The 15,664-nt window shown below is 31.7% G+C and overlaps 1 protein-coding gene across 1 annotated transcript in view; it reads left to right on the forward strand.

Moving 5' to 3' along the window:
- LOC118184628 (uncharacterized) overlaps positions 1 to 15,664 on the forward strand; it is an 888,058-nt gene that overhangs the window by 506,895 nt on the left and 365,499 nt on the right. The gene's annotated exons all lie outside the window — the stretch shown is intronic.

The following is a 15,664-nucleotide window of genomic DNA, read 5'->3' on the forward strand; positions in this document are numbered from 1 at the left end:
TTTTTTTAATTTACTAAAAATTTTTAAAAAAATATCTTGGCGCATTTGTTTTCAGTTTGCGCCAAGTATAATTCATTTGGCGAACTTCTTAATATATGGCAACCTATTTTCCTTTCCCTTTTTACATTGTGCTTGAGAGGGAAAAAAATCACAATTTTTCTACTTTCAAATAAATTTAACATTGTGCCTGAACCACATTTGGCGTTGTTATCGTTTTGAACAAATATGCCAAATTTCAAAACGCGCCAATATATAAATTTACCTATAACTTCGGAAATTTTGAAAAAAATTCTAAATTTTTGCAGGGATGCTTAGAAACATCTACTTTAAGAAGATGGTAAAAATGTTATAGATTTCAAAACATTTTTCAAAAAAATTACAAAAAAGTTATTTAAAAATTGAAAATTTTAAAATCATAAAAAATGGGCGAATTTTATTTGGAATGTACCTAAATTTTGAAATGTGAAAGGAAGAATAAAAAAACTTTAATAAAAAAAGAGAGGGTTTTTTTTTTTTTTTTTTTTTTTTTTTTTCTTCACTAATGGCAGATTGTGAAATGCAATTATCATGGAGGAGTTAAAATTTTGATAGCTAATTTTTTAAAAACTACTCGGGCGATTTTTGCAAAACTTGGCAGTTTGGCATAATTTGAGTCATAGAATTGAAACATGGGAAAAAAATTGGCATGTCAGTTCAGAAAAGGCCCGATTTTGTTACATACTACCTATAGTAGAACAATGTTATATATAAATCTAATACATTTTCCAAGTCGTGCTTTCGAGACATGAAAAAGGCATGTTGAATTTCGTCAATATATAGAACTGTCCCCCCCACCTTTTTTTTTTTTTTTCCCGCAGCGTACATAACAGATATATCTAAGGGATGAACTTCTCTTTATAGTTCTTTAGACAAATTTTCTATTGCATTTTATGGTGATATAAAAGTAATATATTTCAGTGGCAAATCTAGGCTGCTTGTTTGAAGGATTAATCTCAATATATAGCAGATGTCTTTAAGCTCTGATACTTTTTATTAGACTATTACTAGTGATTTTCTACTCCGAAATGAATAAAATTTCCGAAATGAATAAAAGTAGAAATCAGAGTTTAGAGCTTTTCACTTTTTCTTCCATATTTGCCTTTTCTTTCTGCAGAAAATGATCCAGTTTCATTGCGTTTCCTCAGAATTCGAGAAACGCTTGAATTTCCAACGCCAGCCGCACAAGCAATAATCGTTACAACTATGTCATAATCTCTCTTGCTAGGCTCCAATTTTTTCTCACTCAAATCAACGAATTCAAAACGTACTTAAATATATGCAAAAGTAACTTCCTGTTCTCACAGAAACAAGCTTAAATTTGGTACAATAATCCTAAATTACAGTCTAAACCAGTTTTAAGTTGACCAGATGTCATCCAGATGATATTAAGACTGAGACTGAGATATGAGACTATTAAGACTGAGATATGAGAATCATGCCGGCGACAGCTGGTAACCGACTTAAAATTTTGTGAAAAATTGCTTTGTCCCAAACAATGTGCGCACTATAGTATGTTAGTATTTGCCAAGCGCTGTGTAAAGTAGAGTTAAATTTTTTTCATAAATGCACACATTTATGCCTGTACATTTATAGTAATAATGTTGACAAATTATGCAGCTAATCAGTCATCTCTTCAGCTGAATTGCGATAAAAATTTCAACAAAACAACAGTGAACGGTAGAAGTTCCTTATCTTTGCCGAATATAGAAGCAGTTGCATAATGTAAGTTTCGCTTCGAATAGAAGTCTAATTTAAGAATTTGCTATTAGAAAGCATGGGAGGAAGATTTCAAATATAACTAACTAGCAGCTTCGCAGCCAGCCATCGTCTGGCTTTTAAATGTACCGGAAAAATGGCTGAAGAGAAAACCAAACATTAAATTTAAAAACTGCTCAGAATTTTACTCTGTAGAACAACTTCATTAAAAAAAGTTATTACGTATAACAAAATTACAATGAAATAAGCAATATCCCTTAATACAAATATTAATTATCCTAATAAATAAATTAACCAACTTCCCTTTGCAAAATCTTAAGAACTCAAATGGTATAAAGGAGGTTAAAAATTTTGTTTCCTAAAAAAATCACTCAAAACTTTTCAATATCTTAAAGACAGTGAATTGAGTAATAAATAACATAAAAGAATACAAAAAACAAAAAATTCTGAAAAGCAAAGTATAATTAATGATATTTTGTCTTATGAGAAAAAAATTACAATAAAATAAGCTATATCCCTTAATACAAATATTAATTATCCTAATAAAAAATTAACCAACTTTCCGTTGAAGAAAAAAATCATGCAAAACTTTTCAATAACTTACAAATAGTGAAATGAGCAAAAAATAACATGAAAGAAACTCAAAAAACAAAAACTTCGCAGAATTTTACTCTGCAGAACAACTTTATCAAAAGAAAATCAATAAAAATGTATTATATATATAAACAAATGACAATGAAATATGCCAATCTCTTAAAAACAGTGACATAAGAAATACGATGAAAAATTGTTGCTAAACCCATATTTCTATAAGAATGAAACTACAGTACACTCCCGATTATCCACAGATTGGGTGGCGCAGCCGCCGCGGAAAACAAAAATCGCGGATAATCCGAAAAAAAGCTAAAAACGGGTATAGCAAAAGAGAAAACAGTCATTCCAACTTTGAAAAATCGTTTTATGTACAATAAAACGTAAACAAACAGCAGGAAATGTTTGACTAATGCTTAATATTTTAGTATATCACTCAAAACTAACCTAAAATGCATTTTGTTAATGAAAACAGGAAAGTGCTTTGTCTTACGAGAAGCGTCAAGGATACACAGAAAAATTAATACATATGTACTGTTTCAATACTGTAATGTATTATGCAATTGCAATAGCATAACTGTAAAACTACACCTTTTTGAAGAAATCAGTCATTTGTGTTTGCTTCTTGCTTTGGAAGCATTTTCTCTTGATCCGAGATTGCATTTTTTGTAGCATAAGTTTCTCGGCGAATTCCGCGTCGTCTTGTTCTTCCAAATAGCTCAGCAGTCCGTCGACTTGTTGCAAAGCCGCTTCGTGAGTCTTCCGCATCTGCACAGTGGGCTCTTCTTTGCCTTCATTTCGTTGTCCTTCATTCTCGGTCTTTCCCCTTGCTTTCTTCACAATTTCGTCATCTGTCAAGCGTTCGAAGCCAGGCTCGTTGACGTCCCACTCCAACCACTCGTTAATGTTTTCAGCATCGACGTTCTCACCCCCCCCCCGGAACTGTTATCGGCAAGAGTAGCCGTGGGCGTGTCTACATCTTCATTCTCTTCTTTACAACTCAAAGGGGTTAGGTTGTTGTTGGCTTCAACATTAGGCAGGAGTTTTCTCCATGATTTTATGAGGGTTGACGGTTTTACTGAGTCCCATGCAGATGCAATATCGTAGATGCTGTTCAAGATTGTGTAGTGTTTCCAAAACTCTTTCAGATCATAACCTTCTTCAATTTTGGTCATTAGCAGCTTGGTTTGGTATGTTCTCTTCATTGTTGCAATGACTCCTTGGTCCATGGGTTGGATTAGCGCAGTAACGTTTGGGGGAAGAAACTTTGAAAATATTTGTCCATCAGCACGCTTGTTGCTGGGTGAGAAGGTGCATTCTCGATCAATAGCACAGCTTTTTCAGGCAGGTTTTTCGATTTAAGATGTTTACGCACCTGAAGAACAAAGATTGTTTGGAACCATTCTTGAAAAATGTTCGGTTCATCCATCATTTTTTTGGTTAAAGTAATCAACGGACAAATTTTCTATCCTTGTGCCTTTGGAAGATCTCGGTTTTTTTTTACTTTCCAATAACACCAAGTCTAAGTTTATGTCCACCGGTAGCGTTACTACAACACATGATAGTGATCCTTTCCTTGCGGCTTTTATGACCCGCCGCTTTACTTTTACTTTCAGATGCTAAAGTGCGAGTGGGAAGACATTTCCACAAAAGTCCCGATTCGTCGGCATTGTAAATTTGTTCAAAAGATAGCTTCAAAGATAGCTTAAAACAAATTCTTCAAATTCATGGAGGAAATCGTCAGCTGCTTGTTGGTCACCACTAATTTTCTCCCCATGAAGTCCAATTTCTCGAATTCCATGTCGCTGCTTAAAACGAGTCAACCAGCCAGAAGACACATCAAAATTACCTTTCAGGCCTAACAACTCAAAAAAAGTTTCTGCCTTCGCCGCAAGGATAGGACCATTTACAGGAGTACTCTCTTTTCGAACTTGAGCTAACCACTCTGGCAATGCCGTGTCTAGCTCGTCAAAGGTAGAACCCTTCATAGATTTTCGCGTTTTCATTGCGGAAGCACTGTTCGACATTGATGCAAAGTTCACCAGTTTGTCTTTTTGCTTTAGAATGTCACGCACTGTTGTTTCCGCGATTCCGTAATCCAATTCCATCTGCTGCTTGTAGCGCCGTTTGCTACTTTGGAAATTAATTCTAGTTTTTGCGCAATCTTCAGCACAACCTTCTTTCGTTTTCCTGACATTTTAAATCGGTAACGAAAAACACAAGACCAAAAAGCACAAGCACTGAACACAATAAAAGATAAGAAATTAACTCCGACCTAACCAAACACTATCAGGCTTAAACTAACAATGGCGAGGGGGAGGAGGTGGACGTGCCAGTAAGGTTATGACGAGAGAGGGCGGTGGAGCGGGCACTGCAAGGGTGAGTAAGAAATCACTTACTCCTCAGAGGGAAAGATTCCGAGAAGGCCGAGGGGAAAGTTTGAGAAGGCCTGGAATATTTTTGCGATAAATAAGCACGATGTTAGCAAATTTAACGTTTCGCTCAGTTTTGTGAACATTTTCATTTTCTTTGCTTTACGCTTGAAAAAAAAAGAAAAAGAAAACTTTGTGCGGCAGGCGCGGATAATCCACTGCACGGATTATCCACCCGCGGATAATCGGGAGTCTACTGTATTCAAAATAATGCGATTTCATCAAAAATCTATCAACAACAATAAGAAAGGAAAATTGTTGCCATTTTTAAAGATGTGAGAAGTGTACTCGGAAGCTTCATTTAAAATTTTTTTTTAAAATACAAAATATTGTCATTTTTCCAAAATTTGTTTTGTAAAAGCAGTCGCAAGGATGAATGTTAATGTTTAACGTGTCCAAAAATCGAAGAAAAATAAACTGTACATTTTTAAAAATAGACTTTTTTAGAAAAAATCCCGCTGAAAAGGTGTTAAGCTCCCTTTGTTAAATAAATTCGTATTGAATCGATTTATTGGAACACGAAATTTATTTTAAGTTCGCAAAATAGCTAAATGCCTACGTTTCTTTTATGACGATGTGAAATGGAGTGTGTAGAGTAAAATCTCGCTTTCCTATAGGCCATTATGTCTCAAAATGACGCGATTTCGTCACAAAACATAAAATCAAAAACAATTCGAATTCGAATTTCGAAAACATCCTTCGAGGTGCACATGCTCTTGTCTAGATGCACCTATGTACCAAAGTCGTAGCCGTGGGTCTATTAGTTTACGCGCAGCGCGAACGCAAGGCACACTGACACACACACACAGACAGACTCTTTCTTTTATTATATGTAGAGCTGAGAATATAAATAAAGGTATATTTTATATATAATGCAAATGAAATAAAATAAAATATACGTCTATTGTTTTCGTCTTATAATTTTGAATTTTCGATTTACATTGTTACATTCGAATGTTACATTTGGAATGTGGTGTTGTGGTGTATTTAATTACGGCAAAGCACACAAGGGCTGTCTGCCGAAGGAGAGGGATGCCTTCGTGGAGGACTTCTAAGGGAAACTGGCTTACAGATGGGGAAAACCACGAAAACGCCCATGCAGTCAGCCCGTTCGCGGGATTCGAACCTCAGACCGAACTACCAGTGTTCAGCGACGCTCGGCCGCTGGTGGGCTCATTTGGAATGATAAAGACATAGATGACTTTCGTTGATTTTCTAAGATTACTTACAAATTTTAAACTTTAATCTGCGCGTTTGTCGGCCTAGAAACAAGATGTTTTATTTATTTATTTCCTCCGTTGCGCCAACCTCTCCTGACGATGCAGGAAAAGATGGAAATTTAATTTTAATTTTTGTTTTTGACGTATTTTGCCTCCCCATTCCTTGCAGTTTATCCTGTGCTTTTAAATACGTATGAATTTTAAAAGTATTTTATATTGTACTTTATTTTGCGTTATTACCACTATTTGTTGCCTATATCACGCTCAAGTTTGTTAGGTTTCAAGCTGTGTTTTACTTTGTATTTATTCATTCATATATATATATATATATATATATATACATATATATATATATATATATATATATATATATATATATATATATATATATATATATATATATATATGATATACCAGCTTTTGTCAGGAATAAATAGATTGTAGAAGAATCATAAATGTAGTCGTAGCTTAAATTATCAGACGATAAGTTTAAAAAACAGAATCCATTTATTATATCAGGAGAAATAGCAGTTACAAAATCATATTTCCGGAGCAAATAAAAAATAATTACTAATAACTTTTTGTATGAAGTTTACTGCATAGTTACATTTAAGAAAAAGCCCCGACATTCTTTTGCGAGTCCTTTTATAGCCTCTGGAAAGGCGAAGCTTCCAAGAAATGGCGTCAGCCAATCCAGTTGGCTTTGAATATTTCCAGAACATTCTATAACTGTACGTGTAGAAAAGGCGGAAAAACAACTTGACTACGGCGCTATGGATTTAATTACACATACTTTCAAATAAGAGAACGTCGCCATTAAAAATGAAAAGAACATAGAGTTAGAATTTTAAGTGTGTTCTTGACTATGGAATTTTATTATTACACATATATATGTGATGTATCAGCTTTTGTCCAGAATAAATAGATCGTTGAAGAAATATAAATGTAGTCGTAGCTCAAATAATCAGACGATAAGTTTAAAAAACAAAAGATCCATTTATTATTATTCAGTCGAAATAGCAGTTACAAAATCAGTTATCCGGAGTAAATAAAAAGAATTACTAATAACTTTTTGTATGAAGTTTACTGCATCGTTGCATTAAAAGAAAAGCCCCGATATTCGTTTTGCGAGTCCTTTTATAGCCTCTGGAAAGGCGGAGCTTCCAAGAAATGACGTCAGACTCGTCAGCCAATCCAGTTCGCTTAAAACTATCTCCAGAACATTCTAAAACTGTACGTGTTGAAAAGGCGGGAAAAACAACTCGACTACGGGGCTGTGGATTTAATTCCACGTACTTTCAAATAAGAGAAGGTCGCCATTAAAAATGAAAAGAACATATAGTTAGAATTTTAAGTGTATTCTTGACTATGGAATTTCATTATTACATATATATATATATATATATATATATATATATATATGTAAAATAAAAAAAAATACAATGGCTTTGCTCTTTGCGAACCAGCAACCTTTAATTAATTTTCTGCAATTCAACATCTCCCCTTAAACCAGTACCTTCTAGAACATTCGCACCTATTACATAACCTCCTCATATAAATGCTGCGTCATAAGGTTTTCTACATTTTTCTAGAAGCTACTCTGTTACATAACCTTTCATATAAATGCTGCGTCATAAGTTCTCCTACACAGATGTCTTCTCGCCTTCGTTCTGCTAACGCTTCCGCTATGATCCTCTTTCTTTGTTAGAACGTTATGACGTATTAAAGTTTAAAGTCAGTCATATCCATAGTTCAATTACTGAATAAGTTCTTTGATTAACTTCATCTGGAAAAAGTAATCTGCTCTGAATTAAAATAAAGATATGCTTGCTGTTAAAAGTGAAAAGTCCTGAGTCGTTATTTTTCTCCGTGCTTCAATCCACCCAGCTTAGTCAACCATCTGCCAGAGCGTGTAACGGAATAGCCTCACCATTCGCCCACGATGTGTTGGAATAACTGAAAACGTTACAGTTATCAATTAGCCGGTAGGATTTATCCTCTACGTGGGAAAAAGCTCCTGGATTTATTTCTAACGCGCTTCTAAATTCAACAGTAGGTCAAGGACAATTTTGGTGTGATCGTCTTATGCTTTTGCTTCTTTTCCGGCGGTGTTTAAGTGTTTTACCTCGCCTCCAAAGTTATGTGTTTATCAAGTGCTTCTAAAGTGATTGATTTTAGTGTTCAAATTGATGTGTATGTGAACTCTTAAATTCAAGATTTTGTGATTGGAATGCTAACACGCTCAAAAACGGTAAAAATGTCAACTGATAAGCAAGAATCCGTAGCTATTGTGGATACAGTGAAATTTCAATTCCCTATTTTTGATGGCACAAGTACAAATTTTCCAATAGACAAGTATCTTCTATTGTTTGAAGAGAAATGTGCCGCAAAGAACATTCCAGAACAGGAAAAGAAATTTGTTTCCTCAGAGTGTATTAGAGGAGAGGCTTTAGCCCTCTATTTACGTGATTTTTTAGATAAAGACTGGAACAACATAAAGGATATTTTTGAGACATACTTCACAACATCGGAATCTGTTACTTTTAGTGATTTTGTGTCTTTAAAATACGAGAAATTTAATAATATTGATGTTTATTTTCGTAATAAGTTGAAATTAGGAGCCAGCTTGAAACTAACAGATTCCACAATGGTGGAAGCACTTACGGAAGGACTTCCTGAGTCTCAAAGAATGCTGTTAACAGTGAAAAATATAGACACACCGAAAGACTGGATTACTCTTGCTAGGAAACTGTTTCCAGTTCAGATGCCGTTGGATGGTCTAGGAAATAGTAATTACCAATTTGTTTTTCCAAAGCAAACTGTTCCGAGTTGCTATTATCCCAGACCAGTGCAAGCCACTCCTTATCGTATCTCCCTAAGTTTTCGGAGTGTGAGACCTTTTAATTATCAACAAGTGCAATACCGACCTCTACAGTATGCGTATCGGCCAATTCGATATCCACAATTACCTGCTATTAATTATAACACAGTTCCTAAAAGAGAAGTTAAAACATGATATTACTTTAAAGTGAATGTCCAAATTGGACAGGAAAAAATTCCCAGTATTATTGATACGGGATCGCAAATTAACGTTTTACTGTTAAAAATTTTTAACAAAATTGGTGATAAATTTAGAGAAATTTCAGTGAAACCCCATGATAAAATATTTTCAATATCTAGTCAAGTTCATATAGAGAAAAAAATAAAAGTAAAGTGTAAAGTAGGTAAAATAGAAAATAATGTGATATTTTATGTAGTAAATTCAAATTTGAATTATTTATTGCTTTCATCACCATGTGTTTCATTATTTAAATTACAATTGAATTTTCATAATTATGAAGTTTATCTGCTTGGAAAACAGGTAAGTAAAAATGTTAAAGTAGAAAAGTTTTTCCAAAATAATTATGCATGTAAAAATGATATCAGTGCTGAACAATCTAGTAAATATTTTGATAATAGCGAAAATTTTGTATGTAAAAATGATCTTAGTACTAAAAATCGTGGTAATTATTGTGAAAATAGTAAAAATTCTGATAGTAAATTACAGAAATTGTTGAATGATTATAATCATATATTTGCAAAAAGTAAATATGATGTTGGTTGTATAAGGGTTGAACCTCCCAGAGTTATATTAACTTCTGAATTACCAATAGCCTATAAACCATATAGAGCATCTCCTAAAGATAATAGTGAAATTAAAAAACAAATAGATGAATTGTTAAAAGCTGAAATTATTAACCTTCTTATAGTCCTTATGCTGCTCCTGTAACTTTAGCTTATAAGCGAGACGAGCAGTCCAAAAGCAGATTGTGTATTGATTTCAGGAAGCTTAACCAAATTACTAAAACTGATTCTGAACCTATTCGTAGAATTGATGCTGTATTAGATCAATTAACAAATGCAAAAATCTTTTCTACATTGGATTTGGCATCAGGCCATTGGCATATAAAATTAAATGAAAAGGATACTGAAAAATTGGCATTCACTTCAAATTTTGGACTGTATGAGTTTACTAGATTACCTTTTGGTTGGAAAAATTCCCCAGCTGTTTTCCAACTAGCTCTTAGACAAATTTTAAACAAATATCAGATTCAATTTGCTTTAAATTATTTTGATGATATTATAGTATTCTCTCCAAATTTTGGTGAACATTTAAATCACCTTAAAATAATATTTGATATATGTGAGAAAGAGAATATAAAATTAAAACAATCTAAATGTAATTTTGCTAAAGAAAAAATTAATTTTCTAGGATATGAAATTCAAGCAGGTAATGCAAATATAGAGGTTATTAAGAAATTGCAACCCCCTAAAAGTATCAAAGAATTACAAATATTTTTAAGAAGTATTAATGTTTATCATAAATTTATTCAAAATTATGCTAAAATTAGAGCTCCATTAACTAATTTACTTAAGAAAGATACTCCTTATAATTGGACTGATGAATGTCAAAAAGCTTTTCAAATTTTAAAAGATGCATTGATTTCAGGACCTATTTTAACTTTGTTTAATCCTAAATATCCCTGTCATGTATTTTTTGATGCGTCCAAAGAAGCTGTTGATGCTGTTTTAAAACAAGAACATCCTGATGGTAGTTTACATCCAATTGCTTTTCATTCTAGAAAATTAAGATCTTATAAACAAAATTATGCTATTACTGATCTGGAATGTTTATCTATTATTGATGCAATTGATAAATTTTATTATTATTTACATGGTAACCATTTTACTGTACATACTGATCATGCTGCTTTAGTTTGGCTTAAAAATATAAAACACCCTACAGGTCGTCTATTTAGGTGGTCTTTAAAATTATTTTTGTATGATTTTGATATAAAATATAAAAAAGGATCTACTAATGTGAAGCTGACATGCTCTCTAGAAATCCTATGTGTCAACATTTAAGATTGCAAGTTAATTTATTATCATTAGAAGAAATAAAATAATATCAAAATTTAGATAATGTTTGTAATACTAAGTATAGGAAAATGAATGATGTCTTAACTATTAAAAAACAGGGATTGTACAAAATTGTGGTACCCATGTCTCTACGTACGAAATTACTTGAAAAGGCCCATATACAATTTGGTCATATTGGTGTATCATCCATGCTAAATTTGTTATCTCCACAATATTATTGGCCAGGAATTGTTCAAGATGTTAGAAATTATTGTAAACATTGTGAAGTATGTCAGTTTAATAAGAAAAGTAAACAAAAGAAATTTGGTTTAATGCAAAATTTACCATCAGTTAGTGAACCTTTTGAAATATTATCTATTGATACTGTAGGTGGTTTAAATTATTATAATTCTACTAAAAAGTATATTCACATAATTATTGATCATGCAACTAAATATATCTCGACTTTTGTTTCTAAAGGTGTAACTACAGATACTTATATAAATTGCTTAAAACAAATTTTCCAAATTCAGGTCCCTAAAAAGATTTTAAGTGATAGGAACGCTGCTTTTACATCTTCAAAATTTAAGCACTTTTTAAGCAATCATAATGTAAAACAATTACTAACTACTGCAAATAGACCCCAAACTAATGGTAAAATTGAACGTGTTAATCAAACTATTATAACTAGATTAAAATGTAAACTAAATTCTTATCAAGGTAATATAGCATGGACAAAATTATTACCCCAAGTAACTGAAGAGTATAATAATACCCCTCATTCTGTAACAAAATTCCCTCCATCATATTTAATGTATGGAAAATTATCTTATGATTCCTTAATTCAAAATCAAGAATTGTATCCGTCAATAGAAGAAGCCAGAAAAATAGCTCAAAAGAGATCTGATGATTATCATAATGTAAATAAAGAAAGATATGATATTCATTTTAAACCTAGTAATTTTAAAATTGGTGACTTAGTAATGTATGAAGAATTTCAATACCCTAATACACGTAAATTATCTCCTCCATTCTCAGGACCTTATAAAATTTTAAAACAATATTCTGAAGTTACTTATGAAATAGATAAACCTAATCCTTTAACTAAAAAGAAATCAGAAATTTTTCATTCAACTAGATTAAGACCTTTTAATCCAGCAAGTGAGTTTAAGTTAACTGTCAGAAATAGTAGAATTCCTATCTCTGTTCAAAATTAAAATTATTTTTTTCAAAATTCTCTTTTAAACATTTTCCTGATTATGACTTTTAATACCTGATTTAGACTTAAACCCTAACTATGACAAGTTATTTTCCCGACTATGACAAATTATTTTCCCGATCTTGACCTTTTATATTTTTCACATAATTTGAATTATTTTGTAGCAAAAATTTTCTTCTTCTTGTAGGATAATATTTGTTTCTAATTTAAAAAATTATAAAAAAGACTTTAACTTGATTATACAAATTACCTGTCTTATAATTTTGATTTTATATGATCTTTTATTTTTATAAAACCACTTTGAGGTAATGTACAATGCCAAAAACCAGTTACCTTGTGTTAGGCAACGGAGGTTTTTCGATATTTGTACCTAGCACCCCCCAACCATCAGCAAGTAATCACGCTGATCTTTTGGCGAGGACATTCCATAGTTTTAAAGTAAAAGTGTTCATGTTCTAGTGTATAATTGTATTATTTCTATTGAATTGTTTTTTGAATAATTATAATATTTTGTATTGAAGTGTAAAATATGTCAACCTTTAATTGCCTACGCTGAGAGGAAAAAATGCACATAATATATTATTCATAACTTGTATAATCTATTTCTTTTCTAAGTTTTATCTGAAAGAAGAAAAATTTTAAATATTTTCTAATTAAAGTTTGTTATTATGAAAATATATTCAGCGGGAAAAAAATGCATCATATTTGTGAAATATCAACATGCATCATATTTGTGGACTATCTGGCATTTCGAGATTTTACCAGATATTTTCATTCTATTCGAACTCTTTTTATGAAAAGAACTTTCAAAAACAAAATGGATTTTTAACAAAATTTTTAACAAAATTGAGGACTTTTGTAATTATAACTTATTTATTTATCAATATTCCATATTTATTATGTTATAGTTTTAAAATTAGTTACATATTGTATATTTATTTACAACTCATAGTTTTAATGTTCAAAATTTCATATGTTATAAAGTCAAAATTTTATATGAGAAAGTCTTGAACTATGATAGGCCATAGTTAAAGCTCGTACGCTAGGTCCAGGATGTTTTCATGTCTTTTAGCATACTTTTGCTTTACTCCTGTACTAATGCTTTTCTCACCCCGGCCTCTCTTTTTGACGGGGGGGGGGGAAGATGTAAAATAAAAAAAAAAAAATACGATGTCTTTGCTCTTTGCGAACCAGCAACCTTTAATTAATTTTCTGCAATTCAGCATCTTCCCTTAAACCAGTACCTTCTAGAACATTCGCACCTATTACATAACCTCCTCATATAAATGCTGCGTCATAAGTTTTTCTACATTTTTCTAGAAGCTACTCTGTTACATAACCTTTCATATAAATGCTGCGTCATAAGTTCTCCTACACAGATGCCTTCTCGCCTTCGTTCTGCTAACGCTTCCGCTATGCTCCTCTTTCTTTGTTAGAACGTTATGACGTATTAAAGTTTAAAGTCAGTCATATCCATAGTTCAATTACTGAATAAGTTCTTTGATTAACTTCATCTGGAAAAAGTAATCTGCTCTGAATTAAAATAAAGATATGCTTGCTGTTAAAAGTGAAAAGTCCTGAGTCGTTATTTTTCTCCGTGCTTCAATCCACCCAGCTTAGTCAACCATCTGCCAGAGCGTGTAACGGAATAGCCTCACCATTCGCCCACGATGTGTTGGAATAACTGAAAACATTACATATATATATATATGTGTGTATATACTATATATTATTTAATCGTTTTTATAGGACTTATTCGTTTTCTTATTAAAAGGAAGAACGTTTTCTAATCTTTTGTGTACAGTTTTTAACGATATTTATCTTTTTGCAAAATCGGTTTTCATATTATTTTGGAGTTAATTTAAGTGCAATTCTACAAGTAATGATTTCTACAAGCACAGACATAAATTAAGAAACGTTGTCGAACATCAGAAGTAAACGACGCTAAAATTATGTTAAATAAATTTGCATGTTTGTTTCTCAATTATGCTTCACGCTTAGTTTATTAGAAACATCGAATACAAAATTTGTGTTAGAGGTTTTTCTCTAAATTAACTACGCTTTTTGACTGTAATGACTTTTCTGTAAATTAACTACGCTTTATTTTTTTCTGTAAATTAACTACGCTACTGTTGAAGAATTGCTGATAATTTAAAAACAATTATCAGCATAAATTATTCTTTTCAATTAATTATTCTTTAATAATTAAGCATAAATTATTCTTTGTAAATTCATGAAATTTTATGCAATAACTAAAAAACAGTCAATATTTTATTCGATATTTCATCTAGAAATATAGACGGCTTCTTTTAAAGCGTAGATATGGTAATGTTTGAATTGTCCCTAAATAAAAACAGTATTTTTCATTTAACTAATGAACTGAAGTAATTTATCAACCAAAACTATGGAACTGGACTTCGTTGGAAATAAAAACTAATTTAACCAAAATATTCAGTGTTTTGGAAGTTCAATTTCCAGAAGTCAAAAAGACACCCTAATACGAAATCAATGAACACACACACACACACAAAAAAAAAAAAAAAAAAAAGCCAAAACTCGTAAACTGGCAACTCATTATTTTGTGAAGCCAAGGAGTGAACTGATGATGACGTATGATTTACTTTGAAAATTAGAAAAAAATATTGCTTCATTAAAAGAACTTCGTTTGCTTTTAATAGAATAAGTTTTCAGCCTCATCGCTTTGAGAGTTAAGCGTGTTATTTGCCATATTCGGGATCCATAATTTAACATTGTTAGAGAAAAAAAATCCTTGGACACCACACGACTTTCCTGATTCTATGGCATATTAAACTATATGCGATAGAATAAATTTTTATTGGTGAATATCATCTATAAATCTATAAAAATCATCTACATCTATAAATTTTTCCTGCATTTGATTTAAACTTATTTCATTAGAGATATATTTCTCGTTCAACTAACTTACTTCTCAATTCGCGGCAAAGCAAAAATACATAAAAACTCAAAACTAAAACTCTTTCATTAAAAATTGTAAAATACAAATATGTATATATATATATATAGTTAAAAGAGTTAATTTTTTTTACAATAAAAATTAGAGTTTCTACGCAACGACAAACAATTCGGCAAGAAGACAAAATTTTCGGCGTATAAAACTGAAAATTAACTTTGATCCCACTCGGCAAAAAGACATTGAAGATGCAGAAAGTGACTTAATTCACAATTATACTGAATTTCAGATCTAAGGAAATGGCAGTTCGTTATACTTAACTTTCCACTTAAACTTTTAAATTGTTGATAATTCTACAACTGTTGCATGCAGGTGTAAAAACTTTAAGCGGAGCATAAAAACCACATAATTCAATTATTTTTAAAGCAAAAAATGAACAATTTACCATTATAGACGAATAAAAAAAACTACGCTCAACGAGCCAAGTAACAGAGTGGTAATAAATAGATAGATATGTATGTTTGGCGCAGCCAATTGCAACAAAAAATGGATGTGCACAACTACATGTTACAGCCGTCCCATATACAAAATTTCACATTTTTGAGTTATGTGAGAC

This window comes from Stegodyphus dumicola, chromosome 9, assembly GCF_044657685.1.
Source record: "Stegodyphus dumicola isolate Sdum_Otavi_A_Nest chromosome 9, ASM4465768v1".
In the NCBI taxonomy this organism is placed as follows: domain Eukaryota; kingdom Metazoa; phylum Arthropoda; class Arachnida; order Araneae; family Eresidae; genus Stegodyphus; species Stegodyphus dumicola.